General features: G+C 44.5%; 1 long non-coding RNA gene across 1 annotated transcript in view; it reads left to right on the top strand.

The window, feature by feature from the left end:
• The first annotated feature begins 2,290 nt into the window (after positions 1-2,290).
• The window catches only part of LOC126416228 (uncharacterized), a 569,632-nt gene continuing 557,646 nt past the window's right edge, over positions 2,291-14,276 (top strand). Inside the window, exon 1 of the long non-coding RNA XR_007575419.1 lies at positions 2,291-2,862. This is a non-coding gene — a long non-coding RNA (uncharacterized LOC126416228). The remainder of the gene's footprint in view (positions 2,863-14,276) is intronic.

The following is a 14,276-nucleotide window of genomic DNA, read 5'->3' as shown; positions in this document are numbered from 1 at the left end:
TTTCAGAAACGACTTCCTGACACTTAAATCTATACTCGATGTTAACAAATTTCTCTTCTTCAGAAACGATTTCCTTGCCATTGCCAGTCTACATTTTATATCCTCTCTACTTCGACCATAATCAGTTATTTTACTCCCTAAATAGCAAAACTCCTTTACTACTGTAAGTGTCTCATTTCCTAATCTAATCCCCTCAGCATCACCCGATTTAATTTGACTACATTCCATTATCCTCGTTTTGCTTTTGTTGATGTTCATCTTATATCCTCCTTTCAAGACACTGTCCATTCCGTTCAACTGCTCTTCCAAGTCCTTTGCTGTCTCTGACAGAATTACAATGTCATCGGCGGACCTCAAAGTTTTTACTTCTTCTTCATGAATTTTAATACCTACTCCGAATTTTTCTTTTGTTTCCTTTACTGCTTGCTTAATATACAGATTGAATAACATCGGGGAGAGGCTACAACCCTGTCTCACTCCTTTCCCAACCACTGCTTCCCTTTCATGCCCCTCGACTCTTATAACTGCCATCTGGTTTCTGTACAAATTGTGAATAGCCTTTCGCTCCCTGTATTTCACCCCTGCCACCTTCAGAATTTGAAAGAGAGTATTCCAGTTAATGTTGTCAAAAGCTTTCTCTAAGTCTACAAATGCTAGAAACGTAGGTTTGCCTTTTCTTAATCTTTCTTCTAAGATAAGTCGTAAGGTTAGTATTGCCTCACGTGTTCCAACATTTCTACGGAATCCAAACTGATCTTCCCCGAGGTCCGCTTCTACCAGTTTTTCCATTCGTCTGTAAAGAATTCGCGTTAGTATTTTACAGCTGTGACTTATTAAACTGATAGTTCGGTAATTTTCACTCGCCCTTGTATAGACCCTCTTTATACCCCTTCCACCTTTCTGCTTTCCCTTCTTTGCTTAGAACTGGGTTTCCATCTGAGCTCTTGATATTCATACAAGTGGTTCTCTTTTCTCAAAAGGTCTCTTTAATTTTCCTGTAGGCAGTATCTATCTTACCCCTAGTGAGATAAGCCTCTACATCCTTACATTTGTTCTCTAGCCATCCCTGCTTAGCCATTTTGCACTTCCTGTCGATCTCGTTTTTGAGATATTTGTATTGCTTTTTGCCTGCTTCATTTACTGCATTTTTATATTTTCTCCTTTCGTCAATTAAATTCAATATATCTTCTGTTACCCAAGGATTTCTACTAGCCCTCGTCTTTTTACCTACTTGATCCTCTGCTGCCTTCACTATTTCATTCCTCAAAGCTACCCATTCTTCTTCTACTGTATTTCTTTCCTCCATTCCTGTCAATTGTTCCCTTATGCTCTCCATGAAACTCTGTACAACCTCTGGTTTAGTTAGTTTATCCAGCTCCCATCTCCTTAAATTCCCACCTTCTTGCAGTTTCTTCAGTTTTAATCTACAGTTCATAACCAATAGATTGTGGTCAGAGTCCACATCTGCCCCTGGAAATGTCTTACAATTTGAAACCTGGTTCCTAAATCTCTGTTTTACCATCATATAATCTATCTGAAACCTGTCAGTATCTCCAGGTTTCTCCCATGTATACAATCTTCTTTTATGATTCTTGAACCAAGTGTTAGCTATGATTAGGTTGTGCTCTGTGCAAAATTCTATCAGGCGGCTTCCTCTTTCATTTCTTACCCCCAATCCATATTCACCTAAGTTTCCTACTCTCCCTTTTCCTACTGCCGAATTCCAGTCACCCATGACTATTAAATTTTCGTCTCCCGTCACTATCTGAATAATTTCTTTTATTTCATCATACATTTTTTCTATTTTTTGCTATAGGTAATATACTTGCGGCATATGCTTTCTTTAGGGTACTGTACATGTTAACCTTACGAAATCGCATTGACAACGTTATTTATGGTGAGTGGGCCGCTTTAGTATATTGAAACCTGGACAAACTACAATTGTCAGAAGTGGTTTAGCTCCGTCAACATCGTGGAGCGTGTAAACAAAAAAGGAGCCTCGCAAGTCGATGTTCGTTACAGTTGAAGTTTGATATCGTCATGTCTGAAATAGCGAATTATGGATACTGCCGTATTTGACGTCATGAGGACGTTGACGGTTTGTGTGAATCCCGCCTCTAGCGCGCGGCCGTCTCGGCGACTGTGAAAGCGCGGCCGCCAGCGCCGCTGCCCGCGCTGCTCTTTGTGCCGGCGCTGTGGCGTCTTCGCGGCCGGAGCTCTTTGGCCGTCACGGCGGCCAGCCCCGCTCGCCTGGGCCGTGTGCGCGCCCGCCGCCGCTCGCGAGCAGTAACGGCCTCGCGGGCTGACTACGCGGTCGCGTGCTGTCGCGCCGTGTCGCCTCGCCTCCGTGACGTCGCCGTCTCCCGCACCCTCTTTTTCTCGCGTCCTCGCCCCGTTCCTCTTTCTTCTGCCAGTTTCGCCAACTGTCAAGAGCCCCTTCTCGTTGTTATCACGCTGCTGCCCTCTTCTCGCCCCCTCCACCACCCCGCCGCGGGACACTGCCAGGGGGTCGCCGGGCATGCGCAGAACCGACACTGCGTCCGAATAGCATTATCAAAGAGTATCGGCGCGCGCCCGCGTGTGCGTGTGTGTGTGTGTGAGTGTATGTGTGCGCGTACGAGCAGCGCGCCGTCTTCAATGGAGTTTGTATATTGATCTTTCGGCCGCGCCTCCTCCGACAGCGCCCGGTCCTGCGCCGACCTCGGACGTGTGCCAATAGTACGCCAGTGTGTTGTTTGTTATTGTTTGCCGTGGCAGTGGTGGCCCGATTGGCGGGCGGCGGCCTCGAGCTGTCAGCTGTCAGCGGGTGGGATGAGCCATGGATAGCGGCGCAGCGCCCTGCCGGGATAGTCTGCTCGCAAGGTGAGTACGTGCCTGGTCCCGCGGGCTGCTGCAGGTTGTAGCCGGCTGCTGCTGCTTCTGCTGCTGCTGGTGGCGGTGGTGCTACCTTGCACCCGACGAACCGGTCCCGCAAGCGTTGGCGCAGCGGCGGGCGCACAATAATAAGTCGACGGAGTCAAGTCGGGTCACCTGCCCATGTCAACAGCAGACCGCTGTCAAACAGAGCACCCAGCCCACAATACAAACTTCGACAGCTAAAGCAGCCTGCACACATTCAGTATTTATTGAAAATACTAGTTTGGCCATAGCTGCCAAGACACAACGAAGAGGAAGAAATGGATCAGGGAATGGCTGGAAAAAAAAGTGACTAGTCTCATGTTAGCATACTGAACGTAATCAGAACCATGCACCCGAAACATCTCATAAACTATTTTTGAATGAGCGCTGCATCGTACGACAAATTATTAATGTTGCTAAGACATGACATAGGGAAACAAAACACGATAATCAGAGAGACAATCGCAGCCGACGAGAAACTCTTTCAGATTTCTGAGTACAGGCATGCCATATTCAGTTAACTGACGTAAAACTTTTTTGGCATTGTGAGATAAATCTGAGACAATGCATTTCGCATATCTCCTATTAATAATTGCACATATATGACATTCTTTTCGAAGTAGAAGCATATTGCCTCATGGCCGTGAAATGCAGCGTTTCAAATCGGTAACGAAAGTAATGACAATAAATCTTCCAATGATCATCCTAAACTGGAAAATACGATGACTATCCCTGCAGAAGTCTATAAAACAGAGATAATGCATTTCGCATATCTCCTATTAATAACTGCATGTATATGACATTCCTTTCGAAACAGAAGCGTATTGCCTCATGGCCGTGAAATGCAGCGTTTCAAATCCACACTTCGGGTGGGCTAGAAAAACGTACGTATTATAAGTAACAAGTGACTGTGAGTTCTCAGTAACTTATAAAAATACGTATGTTATTTCTTGCCCACATGGAAAAGGATTCTCTGATCACAAATTAACCGAAAGTCGTGCTTGCAATACATCCATGCTTTATTAATTAACATAAATGCCACAAAACCCGTGTGGTAAGTATAACCCGTTGCGTCAGTTTGTAGTTTTAACACTTAAAATAGCACTGAGTTGGCACCATGCACAGGAAACTCTTTGGCTGTGATAGTTCACTATCTGCACCCTCTCCAAAAAAACAAAAAACTATCACACCGCTGTCTCGATCATTTCATCATAGAAGCGTACCGGCGCTGCTGACGTGAAAGGACATTATTGTGTTTTGATGTTTAAAATCCAGTTTTATATTGTTTTAGTTTCTGTAAACTGATATGGTTAAGCCAGTAACTAAAGAACACGGTCAGATACGATGAATATATCCTGACGGAATTCAGAAGTTACAGTTGTTTTTTGTGCATAAGTGAGAGCAAATATATATTTATTACAACTCTTTACTCTGATTTTAGTTGCTCTGGCAATATACTCCCCAAACATTAACTCCTACGATACAGTTTTTGATATTGTAAGTTTACATGCGTTCCCGAATTAAGTTTTTCTGTAAACCAGTTTTGAATTACAGCTTCTGACTGGCGTTTCAAACTCTCGAATGTCGATTCTCAAAATGGGGATTTTGGTTGCCAGTTTCAGCTCCAAAAATAAACTGATTTTCGCTCAAAAAAAAAAAAAAAAAAAAAAAAAAAAAAAAAAAAAAAAAAAAAACAACGCCCTAACGCAATGGACCCGTCATTGGATTGTAAAGCTGTTACTACCCTTTTCAAAATGTTAGCAAATGAGGACAAAGTGATTTTAAAGAGCACCACTACCATGATGTCACTAACAAATGTGTAATCATAAAAAATTGTTCTGTGTCAAGGATAAAATCTACATCTAAATAACTGTAGAGCATCGTACATTCACACGTTCGCTGCTCTTATGTGGAGTGTTCTGTGCATACGTAAACATTACTTTCAAATATTTACGAGCTGTGAGGGCATCACCTGCACAGCATCATGCAGTGAAGCTGTTTCACGTATGTGGTTTGAAGGGAAAGAGAGTATTTGACTTATCAGAAACCTATTCATTTTATTTATTTAATTGAAGATAAGAACATCCATCACTTGATTAATGTAAAGAAGTACGCAAAAGATACATTTCCTCCCCTAGCAAAATCTAATTCCTTGGTAACAATCCAATATCCTGTGCAGCTGGATAATTTGCAAACTGCTGTATCTTTTCTCTCTTTTTAGTTTCAAAGTGCTTCGTAAACAGCCAATGATTCGTAACACAACATTCACTAATTCTGTAAACAGAAATGGGAAAGTACCTTCACGCATTCGATAGTTTCTCTTCGTTCCGAGTCACCAGACTGTTGGAGTCCAATAATATTCCACCAGTGTTCACGCTTATTCCCGCAAAAGCGCCTGATATGGATTAGTGTAATACAACAGTTTCCCACTCATTAACTGGGATGAGTAAGGTTATTAAACATCCTGTCTTGAAACAATCTCACCCATCTCCATGCCAGGTACTCACTGGTATCCACAAGGCAATCTCCCTTCGTTAAAAACCTGCAATGTTACTGATAACCTCAGTTCACCATGTTGACGAAACTGGAACAGCTGATCACAGATGCCATTTATGCAAAACAACAGCCGGCCGCGGTGGTCTAGTGGTTCTAGGCGCGCAGTCCGGAACCGCGGAACTGCTACGGTCGCAGGTTCGAATCCTGCCTCGGGCATGGATGTGTGTGATGTCCTTAGGTTAGTTAGGTTTAAGTAGTTCTAAGCTCTAGGGGACTGATGACCACAGAAGTTAAGTCCCATAGTGCTCAGAGCCATTTGAATTTTGCAAAACAACAAATACTTAATCGGCTGACCAAAATCGATAAAGGACTAACACGTAAACACTACAACGAAAATCGTTTTCCGAAAATCGTTTTTCGTCTTCCGCTGATTATGTAACCTGTAAACGTGGCGTATTCATTGCGTGTGTGTGTGTGTGTGTGTGTGTGTGTGTGTGTGTGTGTACACTAGAAGTTTCCGCATCTTTTCTGCGAATTGAAAAGAGTATTTACACGGTCACGAGAGTGCACGCAATTCGGCACTTCCATTCTCATAAGAATTTCATCCACTAGGCACGATTAAAGTAATGAAATGAGGCAGTTCCGATAGATAGTAAATGAACAAAATACTTTTCATGTGCGACAAGTGAAAATTCTAACTAAAATCCCAGACGCCTGACTTCCACGGGAAGACCGTTTATCTCGTAGGGTTTACGTGAAGCAGTTTCTGTAGGACCAGTAGGTAACTCGGTTAAGGAGCTCGTAAACTGTCACGCACCAATTATAGTACAAATTACGAGAGAAATGTGGCTACATTTCTGCTCGTACGGAAACAGGGCACGGGTCCATTACTGATTCAACCTCCGCTTGTTATTGTTGTTGTTATGGCTGTTGTCGGCATGTTACTCTTATCTAATCGTGAAGAAGGGACTATTAGCGGCGCTGCAACGGAATAGAGGAGAAGCCAAGGCATTAGTTACACTACGATTTTTGTAAAACTTTGCTGTTATACAGAAAAGGCTTCGTTACTGGAAAAAGAAAAAAACCGAAAAATAAAGCCCAAACGGAAGGATTCCTGTGTATATGAGCAAGAAAGAGTTGTGATTTTAAAATTGCAGAATAAAACGTTGCATAGATTTTAAACACCTTCGCCCCCCCCCCCCCCCCTCCGTCCCCCTCTTACACACACACACACACACACACACACGCGCGCGCGCACGCACACACAGACTTTACTAAATTTACGGAAACTTATAATAGTTTTTTAATAGCTCCATTTCCATTATAAGAGCCGAAAGAAGAAAGAAATAGTCATGTGGACGCACAATTTCGTTGTATTTTACTCTGTGATACAGTCATAATGTGCTAATGTCTTCGCCGCTTTCCTCATATCAAACATGTTCTGTGTCCTGATTAGCACGAAGATGACGAACCTGACGTTTAAATGGCGTGTTATTTATAATTCAGTGTGTTTGATTACACTGTTATGATAATTTGGGGAAATTAGAACAGTTATGCTAAGACCGTAGGAGAGTTAGATCACACTGCAGTGCGTCGTCGACATAGATATCATTGATAAGACCCGAGTCAGCAAGAGATACATGCGACAAGGAATAGGAAATTTTGAAGAACGATCCCAGAATTTGGCTGCATTGACAGAACAAAATTCCAGAAGCTAATAAAGTACTTTTAACCGACAGTTTGAACCGCCCATTCTCCATGCTATGCCTTAATCGACTTAAACGTAGGGTCACATCTCTCGGTTATGCTGAAAATAGACATGAAATATTCGTGAAATGTGTGTCACTAAAACTGAACACACGGATGAAACGTCTTCGATATTTATCAGTAATTAAGGGAACACTTGTCATGACATTTCTGCTCATACGGTTTATATGGCCGGAATGATCAATCGAGGCGCACGGGCAGCGCGATGATGGGAAAGAGAGATAATATCCTGCCATGTAGAGGAGTGAGAAATCTAATTGAAGCTAGGAGACTACTTCCTCCTCTCGGTGAAAGGTATAAAATGTAATGATACACACTTCTTATTGTCTTCTATCGATCTAAACTGATGCATCGTATCGTATGTCTAAAGATTTACTTAACTGATTGCCGCATCACTGGATGTTTTGAAATGCAGTGCCAGTTGACAGTTTTGGACCAAGCGGTAACAGAATCTTGATTTCTTGCTTATCGCGAGAAAATGCATTGGCTGTTATCTGAGGCATGACTGAAATTTTTACTATCACCAATGCTTTCTTTATAATTTCAGAATATTACTACCACAGGTTCTCCCAAGGCCTACATCGGAATAGCATCTATGGAGGGCGGTCGTTTACCCTGCCACAAGGGATACACAGAACGTAGACAAAAATACGGTAACAGCAAAAACCCAACAGAGTATCATGCATAATACTATGTAGGACACTGATTGGCAGTCCAAACAGCTACTCGAAATGGATAAATACAAATACTGTATGGTTTTGAAGAGAATCTTATACCAAACTTCATACAAAATAGTTGCAAGTTCAGGGAACGATGGTAACATGGATAGCGATCACACACTCTTTTATCTAAAACAGACCAAAAAGGCTCAATAACATTGAGATCTGGTGAGTGTGGTGCCCAGAGAGTTGCGACAACTCATGCTCGTGCTCACAAAACCAGTCCTGAACGATGCGAACTGTGGACAGGATCCCTGACGTCTTGGAACACATCCTCACCATTTGGGAACAAACACTATACCATGCGACGGACCTCATCAGGCAAAATGGTCAAGCAGTCCTTGGCAGTACTGCTACTTTCAGAGTAACTATGGGGTCCATGGAATACCAAGATATGAGTGCTCAAATCATCGCCGAACCCTGACCATAGTTCACTTTTGGGGCGTAAACTCAGCCAGAAGTCGCAAACAGTGTGAAACAAGACTCATCCGACCAAATTACTTTCTTCCATTGCTCCATAGTACAGGTTTTGTAGCTTGGGCATAACGTTTTCGTGTTAAGGGCATTTGCATCACTGATATGTGGTTGTGCAATTCCATCTCGCCCAACAGTTCCCTGCTTCTGGGGCTCCCTTCGTGTTGCTTCGGTGCTGTCAGGGCTCTTCAGTGCGACATTCCTGAAGTGACTTTTCCAGCTGCCATCTCATTAAGTTCGTCACAATACTCTTCAATGACCGTCTGTGACGATCACTCAACACACAATTTCGTCCGCTTTGCGACTTGGCATGATGTTTTCAGGCTTCCCTGTATGCGATATAAACCTTCAATGCGATGCCTCTTGAAACTCCAAACACAAAGGCTTCCTTGGTTATGGAAGCACTACCAATTTACTAGCATTCGAATTCGCTTAGCTCCGACATGATGCACTCACGACTACAGAGAACACTGTTCTGACCTTAGCCGAACGGTCTAAGGCGCTGCAGTCATGGACTGTGCGGCTGGTCCCAGCGGAGGTTCGAGTCCTCCCTCGGGCATGGGTGTGTGTGTTTGTCCTTAGGATGATTTAGGTTACGTAGTGTGTAAGCTTAGGGGCTGATGACCTTAGCAGTTAAGTCCCATAAGACTTCACGCACACACACAAACAAACTGTTCTGACCACGACGGACACTTGCGACGTGTTGAGGACATTGCACGGCTGCTGTTCGTGGTCACATACAAGAGCGCAATCTACAGGCGGCGTAGCATCTGCACTTACGTTCAAGCATGCATTTATCGCTGTGTTTCCATATTTTTGTCCAACCCCTGTATGAAATGAAGAAAATGCACTGAAATGAAACCTAGGGATCGACTGCGATGTAATCACTGTAAATGCAGTGTTATGAAATTGTAATGATACTAGTATTTTGATTAGACACAAAAAATCCGGACGTCTGATACTGAGGCAAAGAGTATTTACAGGGATTTTTTTAAGTGTCAGTGGCGTGAGTTCGAGACATGGCGGATGAATGGCCTGAAGCATATTGGGCGACGAGAGTGTCTTAGAATGAATGTAGTACAATAGCCGCCTTTTGGGTCAGGAAGTGGGAGTGAGGTCGTCAATTTCAAATTCAGCCAAAAAGACAGATGCCAGGCCTTGTGAGAATCGACTTCAGCAGGAAACTTAACAGAAACAATTGTTTTGCGTCGTCCCCCGTGGAGGAGCGTTCCTGCGGCACCAATTGAGTTGGCACAGAGCGACGTGGCGCACTGGTTAGCACACTGGACTCGCATTCGGTAGGACGACGGTTCAAACCAGTGCCCGGACATCCACTTTCAGGTTTTCTGTGATTTTCCTAAATCGCTTCAGGCAAGTGCCGGGATGGATCCTTCGCAAGGGCATGGACGATTCCCTTCCCCATCCTTCTGTAGTCCGAGCTTGCCCTCCGTCTGTAATGACCTCGCTGTCGACGGAAAGTTGAACATAATCTCCTCCTCCTCGTCGTCCTCCAATTGGGGTGGCAACCATTGGGTTGGCAGTCTGGGAGGGGCTGGGGAGGCCTCGGAAGAATGGTCAGCGGTTTTCGGGGTGGTACAAGAGTCCACTCGCAGACGAACAATATTAGGCACGAGATGTGTTGTACAGCCATCTCAATAAACGATGGTCCTCTGCTTCTGATGCTGGGACTGTGCGATATTGAGGCCATTGCCGACGCAGCAGTGCACGTTGCAGTGTGAAGGTAAAACCCTCTGTGCGAAGCTAAATCCCGCGTCAGTTGCTCCCCTGTTGACTCCTAAGTTCATCGATTTCTGTGCATTCCTATCATTATGTCTTGTGCACTGAAATGCAGTTAGAACACTCTGTTTGACAAGAAAGTGAAGGAGCCAGAAGGGGACGAGGAGACGAAATGAAACTTCACGGGTTGAGGGTGTATGCGGTATTATTTCAGTGATTGGAAAATCTAGCCATATTTAGAAAAACCTGACAGTATAAGGTCAGTTATCAGTATGATGTTGCATCCTCTCTGTCCTAGGTGAATGCGCTGACTTTGCTGGTAAGGGTGTCATAAAGTCTTCGTATCTTCTCCTGAGGCAAGCCGGTCCACAACTGTTGTAAATGGTCTTTGATATCTGGGACAGTGCCACTGGAAGTGGAGTTGACGTCCGAGCTTCTCCCACACGTATCGGAGAGGGATGAGGACCTCGGTGGACAGTGGATTACGTCAACATCGTGCAGACAGGTCATGGAGACAATTACCAAGTATGGATGAGCATTGTCCTGTTGGAAAATGAAACCACGTTACTGTCACAGAAGAAGTAACATGTGAGGACGCAGGATGCATGTGACGTATCGTTGTGCCGTCAGAGTTCCCTCTACCACTACCAGGCGTAACCTGCAGTCGTACCCGGTGGTTCTCTACGTCGTGAACCTGCTGCCCCTCTCCAAAACATTGGAAGAACGAGATCTCTGCCCAGGTCTCTGCCATTCTCGACAACGACGATCTTTCGCGGTAGTGCAGGTCGGCGATTCATAGCTGAACACAATGCAGACCATTCATTAGCAGTCTGTACTTCCCCGTCATGGCCCCACTCCAAACGTAGCCGTTTGTGTTGCGGTGTTTACGCTAACCAAAGCTCGCGTCCGTAATTCTCTGGTCAGGATAATGCTAGTTCCCGACCAAAAGTTCAGGATGACACGGAATGTTACGTGTTCTCGGATGTTAGGCGCTGATGGGAAGGGGTTGTGATATGTTTTGGTGCACAACACGGCGATCCTCTGTTATGGTGGTCAGGCGTGGTCGACCAGAACCTTGACGACGAATACGCCAGCCCTCTCGATCCTATGCAGTCCACCATTGAGCCACTGCCACGTATTTGGATACTGAATGATTCGATCAGCCGACGAAATGGAGGTCCATAATGAGGCCATTTCGGTCTCTGTCAGGTTTTTATAACGCTGCCTCATACAAGTATGCGGCGTCTGCGTGTCCTTTACAGTGAACACTCAATATCTGAAGCTGTCCACGACCCTGCCAGGCCTGGTAATGACAATAAACACGAACAACACTAATGCACTCTGGTGGCTGTTGCACGTCTCACAGAGAATTTTATGTCGGGCAGTGTGTCTGAGGTTTCCGCCAGGATTCCTGTGTTTGTAAACATATTTGCATATCCGGCCAAAATACACACTAAGAAGAAAAAAGGAAAAAAAAACGAAGCACCACAAAGGAATTACCTGAATAGGACGGAAATCGTTAGATGTGATGTACATGTACAGGGAAACAGATGATTACAGTTCCAAAAAAACGGGGATGATTTACTCAAGAGCTTCAAAAATTGAACAAGTCAGTAACGCGTTGGTCCAACTCTGGCCCTTATGCAAGCAGTTATTCGACTTTTCAGTGATTGGTGAGTTATTGAATGTCCTGCTAAAGGATATCGCACCAAATTCTGTCCGATTGGCGCTTCAGATCGTCAAAATCCCGATCTGGTCAGAGGGCCCTGCCCATAATGCTCCAGACGTTCTCAATTGGTGAAATATCCGGCGACGTTACTGGACCTGGTGAGGTCTGGCCTGCACGAAGACAAGCAGTAAAAACTCACGCCTTGTGCGGATGGGCATTATCCTGCTGACATGTAAGCCCTTGATGGCTTGCCATGGAAAACAAAACAACGAGGTGTAGAATATCATCGAAGTACCGCTCTGCTGTAAGGGTTCCACGGATGAAAACCTAAGAGGTCCTGCTTTGAAAAGAAATGACACCTCAGATCGTTACTGCTGGTTGTCGAGTCTTAGGGCGGGCGACAGTCATTTTGGTACACTAGCACTGTCCAGATGCTCTCCAGACTCGTTCTCGCTTGTCATCAGGCACAGTTCGAAGCACGACTCATCACTGAAGACAGTTGTACTCCAGTCAACGAGATTCTTGCCCGAAGACGTGTCTGGTTAATCCCCGGACAGTGGTGGTACACCTACCTGACTGTCGCCCACCATATGGCCTGACAACCAGAAGTGATTGTCTTCAGTGTCATTTGTGTTCGCAGCAGGGTACTGCAAGTAGGATCGTATCGGTACCCTTCAATACAGAGCATATCTGTTTCGATTAATGTGCGTGGTTGCTGTTTCAGAGGCATCGTTGAATAACTTTAGCCTCGTGACCGTTTTTTTATGTAATTATTATCGTTGGCCATAGGAGTGAAGTTGGTGCGATCTCAGGTGGACAGCAACAGAGGAGTCCTACCACGAAATTAACTCGATACAACGCGTTCCGATATGCTCAACCTCCAATGTAATGAAACGGTACCCCGTTAACTCCATTTCTCCAGTGGTGGCATTCCCACATAAACGAGGGGGGGGGGGGGGGGGGGGAGCGTGTATTCGTCATCGCCACACTGGCATATCACCGGGCGTGGCCGGGCAACTGGCTCGTCACAATACGCCAGTCACTACTCTTGATGAACTGTGGTATCGTGTTGAAGCTGCATGGGCAGCTGTACCTGGACACGCCATCCAACCTCTGTTTGACTCAATGCCCAGGGGTATCAAAGCCGTTATTACGGCCAGAGGTGGTTGTTCTGGGTACTGATTTCTCAGGAGCTATGCACCCAAATTGCGTGAAAAGGTAATCACATGACAGTTCTAGTATAATATATTTGTCCAATGAATACCCGTTTATCGTCTCCATTTCTTCTAGGTGTAGCAATTTTAATGGCCAATAGTGTAGGTTTTGAGTCCAGTTGTGAAACAAATTTTCAAATGTCACCACTTATTCACAACCTGCGAGTTCAGTATACCTCAACGGTTTTTCACTGACATCATTACACCTTCACTGATTTCACCCCTATTAATCCATTTCATTTCAGTCCATGTAATTCATTTCTTTTGGATTTTTATGCTCAGCGCGTTCCTCACTGTGAATTATTTCCAAGTAAGAGGAGAGAACATGAAAGGTACTGGTTCTCAGTAAACTTCTGTTTTAACTTCACAACGCTGTTACTAAGAAAATACTGGGCTCTGTTTTACATGTTAAAAGTATGCAATACGACTTGTACCTCCTATTAAGCGCTTATGAAATCATAAGTGCATTCCTTATGGAGCTTAAAATGGCTCATTTCAAATCTCTTCCTGATAGTACCAAATGGCACATTCTAAAAGGAAAGTGACAGATTGCCTTAACTTGTGATATGATAAGACTCGAATCGATAACGTTAAATGCTCTCTCTCTCTCTCTCTCTCTCTCTCTCTCTCTCTCTCTCTCCATCTACATCTACATGGATACTCTGCAAATCACATTTAAGTGCCTGGCAGAGGTTTCATCGAACCACCTTCACAATCTCGTATAGCGCGCGGAAAGAATGAACACCTGTATCTTTCTGTACGAGCTCTGATTTCCATTATTTTATAGTGGTGATCGTTCCTCCCTATGTAGGCCGGTGTCAACAAAATATTTTCGCATTCGGAGTAGAAAGTTGGTGATTGGAATTTCGTGAGAGGATTCCGTCGCAACGAAAAACGCCTTTCTTTTAATGATTTCCAGCCCAAATTCTGTATCATTTCTGTGACACTCTCTCCCATATTTCGCGATAATACAAAACGTGCTGCCTCTCTTTGAACTTTTTCGATGTACTCCGTCAGTCCTACCTGGTAAGGATCCTATACCGCGGAGCAGTATTCTAAAAGAGGATGGGCAAGCGTAGGCAGTCTCCTTAGTAGATCTGTTACATTTTCTAAGTGTCCTGCCAATAAAACGCAGTCTTTGGTTAGCCTTCCCAACAACATTTTCTGTGTGTTCTTTCCAATTTACACATACACACACACACACACTCACACTCAAGCAGCCAAACGAGTCAAAGAAGTGAGTATGGAGATTCTGACACACAAGAGCAACTATCTAGGCTGCTTCCGAAACAGGTTCGGCTA

Source organism: Schistocerca serialis, chromosome 8 (genome assembly GCF_023864345.2).
Source record: "Schistocerca serialis cubense isolate TAMUIC-IGC-003099 chromosome 8, iqSchSeri2.2, whole genome shotgun sequence".
Lineage (NCBI taxonomy): Eukaryota > Metazoa > Arthropoda > Insecta > Orthoptera > Acrididae > Schistocerca > Schistocerca serialis.
This window is presented reverse-complemented; position numbering and strand designations above follow the sequence as displayed.